The following is a 13,032-nucleotide window of genomic DNA, read 5'->3' as shown; positions in this document are numbered from 1 at the left end:
AACTGATATTCATTTATTGAATGAACTAAGTTAAAGCCATCATTCCCTGCCTACCTCATGTAGGTACCTGTCTACCTCAGAGGTGATATAACCCAGATTGCAAATGTAAATTAGAGTGGGCTCCACCAACCCCCAGCATAACTCGCACACATATATCCATGAATGAGGACCACATCTGAATTCTCCTTTAGGAAATGACTTCTCTTGAATATGATTCATTTTGGTGAACTTAATCCACAGTCTCCACAGTTTTACAAGTAAAGAAGATAATTATACTGTAGTTGTTGACATGCACTGCTTGGATGTTCAGGGTTGTGGTGATGACGTGAACAACAGGCTTCTTCATTCTGCAAGTTACCCAACAGCAAGCTGGGTGGATGAAGCCATGCCAACAGCATCTGGCAGGAGCCAGCACCAAGCACATTTTACACAGCTTCGACAGAGCTGCACGGAGAACACATATGCTTGGTCAGCTCAAATGGGGTCCTACTTTTCCTGCTGCACGATCCACAACGATCTGTGTTTTGTTGTCTGTTTTTCTTGCTTGGTTTACAATTTCTTAAGAAACTTAACCTGGAAAACAAGCCCGGTCATGTGTGCCTCTGCCATACCAGAACACTATAGACAGCCGACTCTGGAGAAAATTTAGCAGATGGATGAAGCTACAATTATTATTGGAAGCTTTTTAACTCCATTGACACTCATTGACTTTAAATATCTGAAAGCACTTAATCCCTCAGAATTTGAAAGCAGATGGAAGTCAGTCCCTCTCGGTATCTCCTTTCTCCCTCCTGGCTTCCTTCCCCTCCCTACTCCCTCTTCCCTCCCTCTAGCTCCCTCTGTCTCTCCTACAAAGTACCTTATAGTGTGAGCTCCAGACACACAGACACTACCATCCTGCCTACAAAGAAAGGAATGCAGACACAGCCAACGTCAGCATTCGAGGTGGGACTACAATGGAATGCATACGTCCTTTCACAGCTGCCAGGGCCTTCTGGGAAGTCCAATGCCTGCCCCACATCTCTCAGAGCCAAACATCTTCTTCTGGTCAGGAAACCCTGTTCAGAGTGCACAGAGAGCCAGCTCCTCCCCTCTCTGCTGAAATCCTGGGCTCCTGAGGTCAAACAGAATGTTGTCCAAGCCATCTATTTTAGAGATGAGAAAACGGAGGCCCTGGGCAGGGCCCTGGACTTGTGTGGATCAATCAAAACTAGCATCCAAGTCTCCTGGCCCCGAGACAGTTGCTTCTTTTGTCTACTTCTGGCCAGAGTAGCCTCCTCAGTAGCCAAACATTTCCTCCATCCCCCCAGCTGGGATGTCACCTGTCAGAATGGGAAAAGGGTAGGGTTCCCACCTTACTTTGTTTCTCCCCTAAGCCCATCTCTCCCTGCTGGGAAGGCTCATGGTATTCTATCCCCGCCTCTCTCAGAGAGCATGGAACTTTGTGTCCTAAGTTGATTATTTTCCTTTCACATTGGTTGGTAGTGGCAGTGAAGGGCACAGACTCTAAAGCCAGGCTATCTGGTTCCAATCACCAGCTATGTGACTTGGACAAATAATGCTCTCTTCTGTGCTTCTGTTTTCTTCTCTGTAAGTACAGATAATAACTGCACCTACTCCATGTAGGGATCTCTGTGAGCATGCAGTGAGTTAATACATGTACATACAGTATTTAGAACAGCACTGATCACATAGTAAGCACTGGCCATGACCTACAAGAGGGCAGCCTAGGCCAGCATTTCCATCTGTCATCTTCAAGACCAGCACTGACGACAAGGGAGGGCGACCATCTGGTGAGTCACCGTATCTCCAGCACATAGAGGGTGCTCGATAGGAACCGTCGAATGAATGAATCTTGCCTGGTGCACTGCGTATAGCAGGTGCTTCATCATGTCCACTGATATGTGGATTTCCATAATTCACAGGCTCACTTAGGGAATGTCACTTACCAAGTTTATTGGTGAATAAATTCAATTTTCCATCACCAATATTTTCTATTGCTCTAAGGCATCTATCTTCGCTGCTGTCTTTAAAAGGTTAACCAGAGCCCAGCTGTCAATGTCAAAAGCATTGCCTGTGTGACCACTTGGTACTTAATCACCTACTGCTTGACATTTTCTTGGTTTTATCCAGGCTTTGAAAAACAAAGTTCCCAAAACACTGCACTTGATATTCATCTCTGAGGGGCCAGTGAATAAAAATATCTTAATGAAGAAAGCCAACAGAAAACAACAGAGCCTTGAAGTGGAAACCGGTTTCCCAGAACTCCACTCCGTGAGAGGGCTGAAGTGTTTATGCAGAGAAAAGTGCCACAGAAGTGGCCGATCTGGAAGCTGGAGGACATCTGGATATGGCATTTAGGACTGACACAGAAAGTGTCTGGGGCTTATCAAATGAAAAGCACTCCACAAGAACGAAATATATTAGTCACCACCAAAGTGGGAGTTGAAACCGGGCCCACAGCAAATAAACACTCTGCTGATCGCTGGCCAAAATGCTTAGCTGAAGACTTTTATTAACCCCATTGAACATGTATACAGAGTCAGCAAGCATCTAGGACACAAACCTGTCACAGAGCTAAGTGGGAGAGACACAAACCTGTCACAGAGCTAAGTGGGAGAGACACAAACCTGTCAGAGAGCTAAGTGGGAGAGTACCCAGGGATTTATGTGTGGTGACCCTGAGTGGCATTAAGAGGTTGAGAAGATGACAGAGCCATAACCCCTAAAGCATCTGCCCCAGACACTGCATCCCCTGGGCCAGGACTGCTCTCTTCCCTCACTAAGTGAGGTCCCATGTTAAGCAGAAGGCCCGCCCAACCAGCCGAGATACACCTGGCCTGCAACACATCTGGCACTGCAACCTCATGACCGCTTCACAGCAAGGAAGGAGAAACAGGGTCAGTGCAGATGCCTGGAAGCAGCCAGCATGCAGTGCTAAGGACGTGGGCCCCACACAGTGGAGGCTTTTCCTGTGACCTGAAAGCTCCCAATAAAGAATTTCTTTTTTCCAAACCCTGGGCCTCCCAAGTGCACGCAAATGATGAATTCAGATTTTCGAAGGTGAACAGAGCCAGGAAGGCACCCCCTTCGGGACTTCTGGGCAACAGCTAGGAGCAGCAGAACAGACTAGCGTGAAAAACTGACAGCCCTTCCCACAGCCAGGAGGCCCTGACATTTGGTGCCTGTAGATTCTGACCCCCTGACCTGTACATGCCCAGCCTCCCTCCACTCTTCGGGGTCTTTTGTTCCTGTTTCCAAAGAGCCAGGAAAGACTGGACTGTACCCTAGTCCATCCACTGAAGCTCCTGATGAAGGATGCCGGGTGCCTAGGAGGCCCACACCCATTTACATTCATCTGTCCCAGAAAACTACAGAGCATGTGCTGTGGGCTGGGCAGGCCTGGCTCCAAATCCTGCTTCTGCCTTCTTTCACTTTGTTTTGAGCCTCAGTTCCCTCATCTGGAGATTGAAAATCAGACACTCTAGAATTGTTTCACACACTAAGACAAAGTTTATATAGCTTAAGAAGTAGAGAGTGTTCATTATCTGAATAAATAGAAGTGACTAATGATCTTTTTCTTGTATATTATGAATGACAGGAAAAAGTCAGGAGAGGAAATTCCTCCATAGCTTCCCTCTGCACTTTAGAATAAAATCCCAAATCCTTACCCAGCCCAGGAGGCCCTACTTGGCCTGAGTGTGTCTCATTATTTAGCTCTGTACCCTCCTGGGCTTGGGCCTTACCACACCAGCCACTCAACACACCCACATCCTTCCCATTCACCCCTGGGTCTTTGAACCCACTGTTCTCTGCATCCAGCATGATTTCACTCTTTTTTTCATCACAAGTCCTAGTTGAAAAGGCTCATTCCTTGAGAGGCATCCCCAGACTCTCCTAATTCTAGTTCCGCTCTGATCTCCTGTCTCATGACATGCTGTTGTTTTCACTTAAAGCACTTTCCACAAGTTATAATTATGTATTTACCTGTGTGCTTACTGCCCTAACCTCCCACTTATGGACTGATGTTTATGTCCCTCCAAAGTTCACATGGTGAGGGAGAACCCCTGATTTGATGGTGTTTACAGATAGGGCTGTTGGGAGGTGAATAGGTTTAAATGAGGTCGTGGGGTTGGAGCCCCAATGATGGGATTAGTGCCCTTATAGCAAGAGACACGAGAGACCTCTTTCACAAACCAGGAAGAGGGTCCTCACCAAACTCCCCTGCTGGCAACCAGGTCTCACACTTCTAGCCTGCAGAAGTGTGAGAGATAAATGTTTGTTGCTTAAGCCCCCCAGTCTATGATAGTTTTAGCAACCCAAGCTGACTAAGACATCCTCTCCACCCCGCAGCCCACAAATTCCATATGGCCAGAGGCTGGGTCTGTTTCATTCATTGCTGTAATCCAAGTACTTAGTAGACTCCTGGCACCAGCAAGATTTTCTGATAATATTTGTTGAATTAACATGTTGCAGAATTGAAGCCCCAAAGTGCCAGAAGGAACCAAGAGCACAAATAGCTTTCTAACAGCCTTCCACACCAGGGTGGTGGGCCAGCAGAGCACTTCACACCCACAGAAAGCCAGAAAAACAATTACTACCTCATTAGCAGGAATGCTAAAGCAGCCACACCTCACTCAACTGAGAATTTGCCTTTCTGGGCCCCCAAATTCCACTGACCCATACCTCAGGGAAGATTGCCAGAACTCAAGAAGAGGCCAAAGCCACTGGGGTAAATGAGAGGGAGGATGAGTAAGGAATGTCAAAAAAGGTGGTGTACTTAGAACAGATCACTGCACCTTCGACATAATATTATTTTCAATACTGTTGCTGTCCACCTGAGTCTCAACCTGGAATCTCCTAGGCCTGATTTCTGTCTTCCAAACACCCCCCACATCTGTCTGGGTGAAGGCATGTTTTATTACACACAGGCTAACAATCTCGGTAAATCAAGATGACATTTATCTCAAAACTAACATTGCAACCCACTCTAATAATGTTAGTCAATATCAGTATCAGATTTTTTTTTTCAGTTGATATTAGATTAACCAGCCTAAGCAATGGATGAGGTTTAATGTTATCTGGAAGTGGGAGGAGGCGACAGGAGGAGAGAGCCGCCACTTTCACTTCCTAAGTAAACTGCTCTTTGGAAGCAGGGGCTCTATTTCCAGACATATGGCCCTACACAGGGCATAAGCACATCTGACTGATAATGGCAGGAGGTGGGCTTTAGGAGGTAGGTAGAATAAGCAGGGGTGGGGGTACTCACTGAGCAGCTGGGGCAGTGGTTAAGAACAGGGACTCTGCTTCAAGTCCTGGGATAGACTTTGGGCTAGTTATTTAATCTTGTTGAGCCTCAGTTGTCTCCTCTATAAAACAGGGGAAATGATAACCACTGGACAGGGTCGCTGGGAAGATAAAATGAGCTAAAAACAAACAACAAAAACCCTAAACTCTTATACCAGTGTGGGACACCGGAAGTCTATGTAAATGCTATTCTTATTTAGGGTCTACCAGATCAGGCCTGTCATCATTTCATTTAATCAAATCAATCCTCAAAGCAATCTTTCCAGATAGGTAGAGTTAGCCCATTTTACAGATTCAAAAGCCGAGGCTCAAGAAGATGAAAAACCTTATCTGAAGTCACAGAACTAGGAGAAGGAAAGACCAGCCCTGGAACCAAAGTAATCATCATAATCTTTATCATCATAATCATGACTTACTAGAAGGTGGGTGATGTGCTAAGCACTTTACATAGATTAGCTCATTAAATACTGAAAACTACCCAGCAAGGAAAGCATTACTGTAACTATTTTACAAAGGAGGACACGGAGTTGGAGTGGTTAAGTATGTTGGTGAAGGTCACACAGTTAGTTAAGGCAATGATCCCCAACCTTTTTGGCATGAGGAACTGGTTTCATGGAAGACAATTTTTCCACAGACAGCGGGCAAGTGGGGGCACAGGGGAGATGGTTTCAGGATGAAACTGTCTAACTCAGATCATCAGGCATTAGATTCTCATAAGGAATGTGCAGCCTAGATCCCTCGTGTGTGCGGTTCACCATAGGGTTCCCCTCGCATGAGAATCTGATGCCACCGCTGATCTGACAGGAGGCAGAGTTCAGGCGGTAATGCTTGCTCACTGCTGCTCACCTCCTGCTGTGCGGCCCACCTGAGAGGCCACCGACTGGTATTGGTCCATGGCCTAGGGATTGGGGACCCCTGAATTAAGGAATAAAATAGGAACTGGATCCTGGTTCTGACTCCAAAACCCATTGTTTCTTCCATTTCAGCGCTGCATGTCTGGTATACGTTATAGACCCAACATCTCTATTTGAAATCATCAACATGCCTGTTTTCATATTAAGTATGAAACATTAGCTTTGTTAAATGGAGTCCAGGAATGACCCACTCACTGAACAGGCCTGTGTTGAAAGGAGTTAGGATATCCCCTGCCAAAATAGCCTAGCTTTCCCCCAGTTCCTTCCAAGAAGGTTTGGTTTTGAGGTCATAGGCAGCAATCTGGGCATGTGTTACAAGAAGCAGGGGAAGTTCTTACTCATTAGACTTTTAATCTTTTGGGAATTAGAAAAGGAATACTCTCCCAAGTAAATCATCATCTGCTCTCAGCTCTGCTACCATGTAAGGAGTTCCCTTAGCAATATGTGACTGCTAGGCCCAGTTGCACATGACTCTGAAAATATCTACCAAGTGACTACATTCTCCCAATTCTGACCCTAACCTGTATGGTGGCAATGGCAGAACAGAAGGCCAAGGGACATCAACTTTCTGAAACAAATATAGTCACAGTGAATCTTCATGTTTTATTAAAATCTTAATCTGCCAAAACCTGGCACTAATCTGGTGCTCACTTTGCAATTATCTGGGCCCTTTCTACAGTGCTCTATGATTTAGAGGAAAAGGACACTTCAGTAAAACAAATTCTAAAGTGGCAGTTTACTGGAGAGTAACTTTTAATTTCCATGCAGTATAATACAAAATTGCCTTGTTGGCTCTAAGGACGTGCAGCCCTCATCAGGGAACTCTGCCCCATTAGAGGACCAAGGTAAGATCCCTTCAGAGTGGCATCATCCCCGGTTGGCTCAATGGCTCCAGAGACAGGGAGGATGGCAAAGAGAAGGGCCGGTGGCATGCCTGCCTTAGCCAACTCTGCACAGGAATCTCTGCCCAAAGTTTGGTCTGTGGCAGTTCCAGATAAAACACATGTTTAAATAAGAGTTCAAGCCAGGAAGTCTTGCTTGGATGAACTTTCCAGTGTGGGTAAAAAACGTCAGCTAACTGACATGCCAGTGACTACTCACCTCTCACCACAAGAGTCAAGTTTAGAAACAACACTTGCCCTCAACGAGTATTTGATGCGCTAAAGAGTTTTTCCAGAAACCAAGTCAGACCTTTTGGGTAAATCAAAGGAGGCCCTTTGTGTGACATGCAACTGAGTGTCCCTAGAAGATAAAAGAAAACGGGACTTCTGAAAACTTGCAAAATACCTAGAGCCTCTGCATGACAAAAATTCAGCATAAGTACACATTTTAGCTTTTCTAATTTCTTCTTGCCTAAAAAAAAATCCCCCCAATAATGATAGAAGAAACTAGTAACTTAAACCTTAAATCCTACGTTCATATCTTAGATTTTGAACAAATATTGAATCCTTTTCTTCGAATAAGAGATAAGACTTTGATAATCTTGTGTAAGCAAATATCAGTGATGACACATACACTAGAAAAACACTTGATCTTTATGCCTATATTACTTACTGTTTCTATTTCTGATGTCTAATCTAAACAGCACTGCTGTTAGGATCAAAGTGACCATCCATGATGCACACAGCGTGTACCAGGGTAAAGTTCCAGCTGGGACGCAGGCATCAGCAATTGTAGAATTTGGGTTCTCCCTTCCTCAGATCCCTGACTGTCCTCGGTCATTGAAGAAAGATTCACTGTCCCTAGGCCAAGAGTCAGGAGCAAAACAGGAACACCATGGGTATGGTCTGAGGATGTTGTCAGCAGGGAGCAACGTGCGTGTGTGTGCACATACACTAATTCTGAGACACTGTGCACAGCCCAGCTTTCTTGGAAAGCCATTTAAAAGACATATATGTGGCAACAGAGGGGAGGAAGTCTCAAGATTAAGAACAGCTTTTGTGTGTGTGTGTGTGTGTCAAAATATTCATTCCTATCACATGCAGTAAAACTGTGTTCCAGAGCCATTAATATGCCCTGGGGGACTGAGGGAATTTGCAGCCTAAGATTCCAGACTTAAAGCCCGCTAAGGCCCTGAGCGGGGCAGCAGGGCAGGAGAAGGAATGGAGCGTTGAAGGGGACATTTTATAGACAAACATTCTCCCTCATAGTGGCAGTACCAAGTAAACAATTAACGGGCACAAACTGCCACTCCAGTGTCTAATAACTACCCCCGCCAGAGCACCTGTCAGCGCCACCACCTTCCAGGTGTGTGATGCACATCATCTCGCTGAACTATGCTAGCCTCAGGAGAGAGTTGCTCTTTATTTTACAGGTGGGAAAACAGGGGCTTGGAGAGGCCAAGGAACTTGCCCAAAGTCACAGCATAGAAGTGACAGAATCCAAGTTTGGACCCAGATTTGATGGGTTCCAAAGCATGAACTTATTTCTCCACTCCACAAAAATAAAACCTACTCTTCTTACAATCTTTGAAAGACCCCTCTTCTACCACTCTGCTGTTTGTTTTAAACACAGCTTGCTTATCTGTCTGGTATATTCGGTAGAAGTCTGTACTTTGTCAATGCCTGGTTTGCCTGGATTTCAGCTACCTGGCCCCTGGCATCTACGCCTGGGTGAGAACAGGGAATCCACTCCTCTCTAAGATGCATCGTGGAGTTACTCTTTTACTCTTCCTTGAAAGTGATAGTTCAATATTCAACAGGGGCTTTGAGGGAGAACAAACTTGACCCTTTGGCAAGCACGACTTCTGGCTTCACCTTTTTTTTTTCTTTTTTTTTTTTTTGACGGAGTTTCGCTCTTGTTGCCCAGGCTGGAGTGCAACGGCGCGATCTCGGCTCACTGCAACATCTGCCTCCCGGGTTCAAGCAATTCTCCTGCTTCAGCCTCCCGAGTAGCTGGGATTACAGGCATGCGCCACCACGCCCGGTAAATTTTTTTTTTTTTTTTTTTTTTTTTTTAGTAGACAGAGTTTCACCATGTTGGCCAGGCTGGTCTCGAACTCTCGACCTCAGGTGATCCGCCTGTCTTGGCCTCCCAAACTGCTGGGATTACTGGCGTGAGCCATCGCGCCCGGCCCTGGCTTCACCCTTAAAGGAGAAAGGCCAGAAGTCATCAAGGCCATGGGTTTACTAGCTTCCCCAGACTTAATTTCAAACACCAACAACCGAAACGTTTCCTAGAATGCAGAGCCAATTAGACATCAACATCTGTCATTTCCTATGTTTTTCACAATGTGCCAAAACAACTGCGCACATTGGAGGCTTTTTTGAATGTGATATTCAGGCGACCTTGCCAAGTATTGTCTCATTTCCTTACTTTGTGGAGCGTGAAACCCAAGGGAAGTTCTCACCCTGTCTCCAGGACCAAGCAGGACACTGGGAGCTGCTGTCCCGTCTGCAGGTGGGGCTCCATGAAGGCCCCTGTCTGCCCTTCCAGCCTTTGATCACAAACCCTCCAATGCTGGCTGCACACTGGAATCACTTACGGAGCTTTTAAAAGATACGGAGGCCTGGGTCTGACTCCGTGAGATTCTGATGGAATTGATCTAGGGTGCAGCCTGGACATCTGGATTTTAAAAGCTCCCCAGGTGGTTCTAAGCTGCTGGCACGATTGAGAACCCCTGCCTTCGACCGCAGTGGGATAAACGATTCCGCTGACGGTGGAGTTCATCCCTCTCAACTTTCGCTACATGCTTCAAACTCGCGGGTTTCTCCTCTTGGTTCCAGCCAGAGCTCCCCCAGAGCCGCGCTGCGTTCCGCCCGCACGCAGATCCCGCCTCCCTGCGCCTCCTGGCTCGCAGCGCCCAGGACCCCAGAAAGCGTCTGCCCCGCGCGAATCCCCAGTCGCTGGGACTTACTTGGCCACCAGGTTTACAGACGTCGCAACCGCTGAGAGCTAGAGAAGAGCCCAGAGAGCGCCATGGTCCGGGGACGCCGGGGCCAGGAAGCGCCGTGGCCCGGGAGGGCGCTGCTCCCGCAGTAGCGCGAGGGAGGGGCAGGACCCGGGCGGCCGCCTCGCGGGCCCGGAACGGGAACTGGCCGCGACAGCAGCCGCAGCCGCGCCCCTCTGTTGGCGCGCCCAAGAGCCTGCCCGCTGCTGGGAGAGGCCGCGGTCGGGCGGGGGCGGTCAAGGCAGGGTCCCACGGTGCTGCCATTCGCCCGGGTCTGGCGCGGGGGGGCGAGAGAAGCTGCGCGCAGAGGGGCGCCCGGTGCGAGAGGGTGAGCCCCCATGCCACCGCGCAGGGCCAAGTGGACAGGCCCAAGTTCGCCCAGAGGTGACACATTTGGGAATTTGTGGTGCCATTGTGCCAGGCCCCTCCTCCTAAAAGTGCCTACCCAGCGCCTGCAACCAGAGCCAACGCCTGGACATGATAGGGAAACGCGACATGTGGTCCTGATGAAATGGAGCTTAGGGTAATCAAATTTTAATTACACTGCATACATTTGAATTTATACTTTTTTAGAAATCTAAGCTTTTCTTCCTATCCTTAAATTTGTTCTTGGAAGTGCACATTTTATGTTCTATGTATATGCTGTAATAGGTTGTAAAAGAGTTTTTAACATGCTAATAAATGTCCCCAATAAAATAGTTTTAAAACGTTTTGAATGGGGAACGTGTCCATAAGGGATATCATGCTACAGAAATTTGTCACTTATTCACACTGAGGAAGTACATTCAATCATATAGCCACTAATGCTTGTGAGTATTAAAATTCCCATCAGAGGCTGCCCTCTGAGAAACAGAAAGTGTGTTCTTAAATCAAAAGTGAAACTGCAAACTAAAATTGATAGGATCAAATGTGCCAACTTGTGTCAGGCCTCTGAGCCCAAGCCTGCATGTATACATCCAGATGGCCTGAAGCAACTGAGGAATCACAAAGGTAGTGAAAATGGCTGGTTCCTGCCTTAACTGATGACATTACCTTGTGAAATTCCTTCTCTTGGCTCAGAAGCTCCCCCACTGAGCACCTTGTAGACCCCCCACCCCCACCCCAGCCCCGCCCTTGCCCACCAGAGAACAACCTCCTTTGACTGTAATTTTCCACCACCCACACAAATCCTATAAAACTGCCCCACCCCTAACTCCCTTTGCTGACTCTTTTTTCAGACTCAGCCCACCTGCACCCAGGTGAAATAAACAGCTTTATTGCTCACACAAAGCCTTTTGGTGGTCTCTTCACATGGACACTTGTGACATTTGGTGCCAAAGGCCCGGGACAGGAGGACTGCTTCAGGGGACCAGTCCCCTGTCCTCACCCTCACTCCGTGAGGAGATCCACCTATGACCTCGGGTCCTCAGACCAAACAGCCCAAGAACATCTCACCAGTTTCAAATCGGGTAAGCGGTCTTTTCACTGTCTTCTCCAGCCTCTCTCACTACCCTTCAGTCTCTCTCTGTTTCCAATTCCAGTTCTTTTTCCTCTCTAGTAGAGACAACGGAGACATATTTTATCCATGGACCCAAAACTCCAGCTCCGGTCACAGACTCGGGAAGACAGTCGTCCCTTAGTGTTTAATCACTGCAGGGACGCCTGCCTGATTATTCACCTACATTTCATTGGTGTCTGATCACCGCGGGGATGCCTGCCTTGGTCATTCACCCACGTTCCCTTGGTGGCAAGTCAATTGTGGGGTCGCCTGCTTTGGCTGCTCAGCCACATTGCAGCCCAGGGCTGCTCACCACCCCCCTTCTCCGTGTCTCTACCCTCTTTTCTCTGGGCTTGCCTCCTTCACTATGGGCAACCTTCCACCCTCCATTGCCCCTTCTTCTCCCTTAGCCTGTGTTCTCAAGAACTTAAAACCTCTTCAGCTCACACCTGACCTAAAACCTAAACACCTTATTTTCTTCTGCAATACTGTTTGACCCCAATACAAACCCGACAATGGTTCCAAATAGCCAGAAAACGGCACTTTCAATTTCTCCATTTTACAAGATCTAGATAATTCTCGTCATAAAATGGGCAAATAGTCTGAGGTGCCTGACGTCCAGCCATTCTTTTGCATATTGGTCCCTTCCTAATCTCTGCTCCCAATGTGACTTGTCCCAAATCTTCTGTCTCTCCTTCAGTCTCCACCCCAAGCTCTGAGTCCTGTGAATCCTCCTTTTCTATGGATCCATCTAACCTCTCCCCTCCTCCCCAGGCTGCTCCTCGCCAAGCCGAGCCAGGTCCCAATTCTTCCTCAGCCTCTGCTCCCCCACCCTGTAATCCTTCTATCACCTCCCCTCCTCACACCCGGTCCAGCTTACAGTTTCGTTCCGCAACTAGCCCTCCCCCACCTACCCAACAATTTCCTCAGGGTTAATGCTCCTTTTTCTTTATCCGACATCTCCCAAATCAATTAGCGTTTAGGCTTTTTTACATCAAATATGAAAACACAGCCCAGTCCATGGCTCATTTAGCAGCAACCCTTAGACACGTTACAGCCCTAGACCCTGAAAGGTCAGAAGGCTGTCTTATTCTCAATATGCATTTTATTACCCAATCCACTGCCGACATTACATAAAGCTCCAAAAATTAGAATTCGGCACTCAAACCCCACAAAAGGAATTAATCAACCTCACCTTCAAGGTGTACAGTAATAGAAAGGAGGCAGCCAGACAGCAACACATTTCTGAGTTACAATTACTTGCCTCTGCTGTAAGACAAAACCCAGCCACACCTCCAGCACACAAGAACATCAGAATGTCTAATTCGCAGTGGTCAAGCATTCCCACAGGACCTCTTCCATCAGGATCTTGCTTCAAGTGCCAGAAATCTGGCCACTGGGCCAAGGAATGCATGCAGCCCGGGATTCTTCCCAAGCCGTGTTCCA

At 47.4% G+C, this 13,032-nt stretch overlaps 1 protein-coding gene across 11 annotated transcripts in view; it reads right to left on the bottom strand.

Annotated features, from left to right (window-relative positions):
• Positions 1 to 10,290, bottom strand: part of NOD1 (nucleotide binding oligomerization domain containing 1) — a 49,603-nt gene extending 39,313 nt beyond the window's left edge. For 5 of the 11 annotated variants that reach the window (XR_008503589.2, XR_010126894.1, XM_054494648.2 and 2 more), the window contains exon 1: positions 10,077 to 10,259. The gene's annotated coding sequence lies outside the window, so the exon portion shown is untranslated. Of the gene's footprint in view, positions 1 to 7,321; positions 9,307 to 10,076 lie in introns of all 11 variants that reach the window. The other 6 variants (XM_063667420.1, XM_054494643.2, XM_054494642.2 and 3 more) reach the window with 6 other exon arrangements.
• Positions 10,291 to 13,032: the final 2,742 nt, after the last annotated feature.

This window comes from Pongo pygmaeus, chromosome 6 (assembly GCF_028885625.2).
Source record: "Pongo pygmaeus isolate AG05252 chromosome 6, NHGRI_mPonPyg2-v2.0_pri, whole genome shotgun sequence".
In the NCBI taxonomy this organism is placed as follows: Eukaryota; Metazoa; Chordata; class Mammalia; order Primates; family Hominidae; genus Pongo; species Pongo pygmaeus.
The sequence above is the reverse complement of the archived record's forward strand: the minus strand, read 5'-3'. Positions and strand labels throughout refer to the sequence as shown.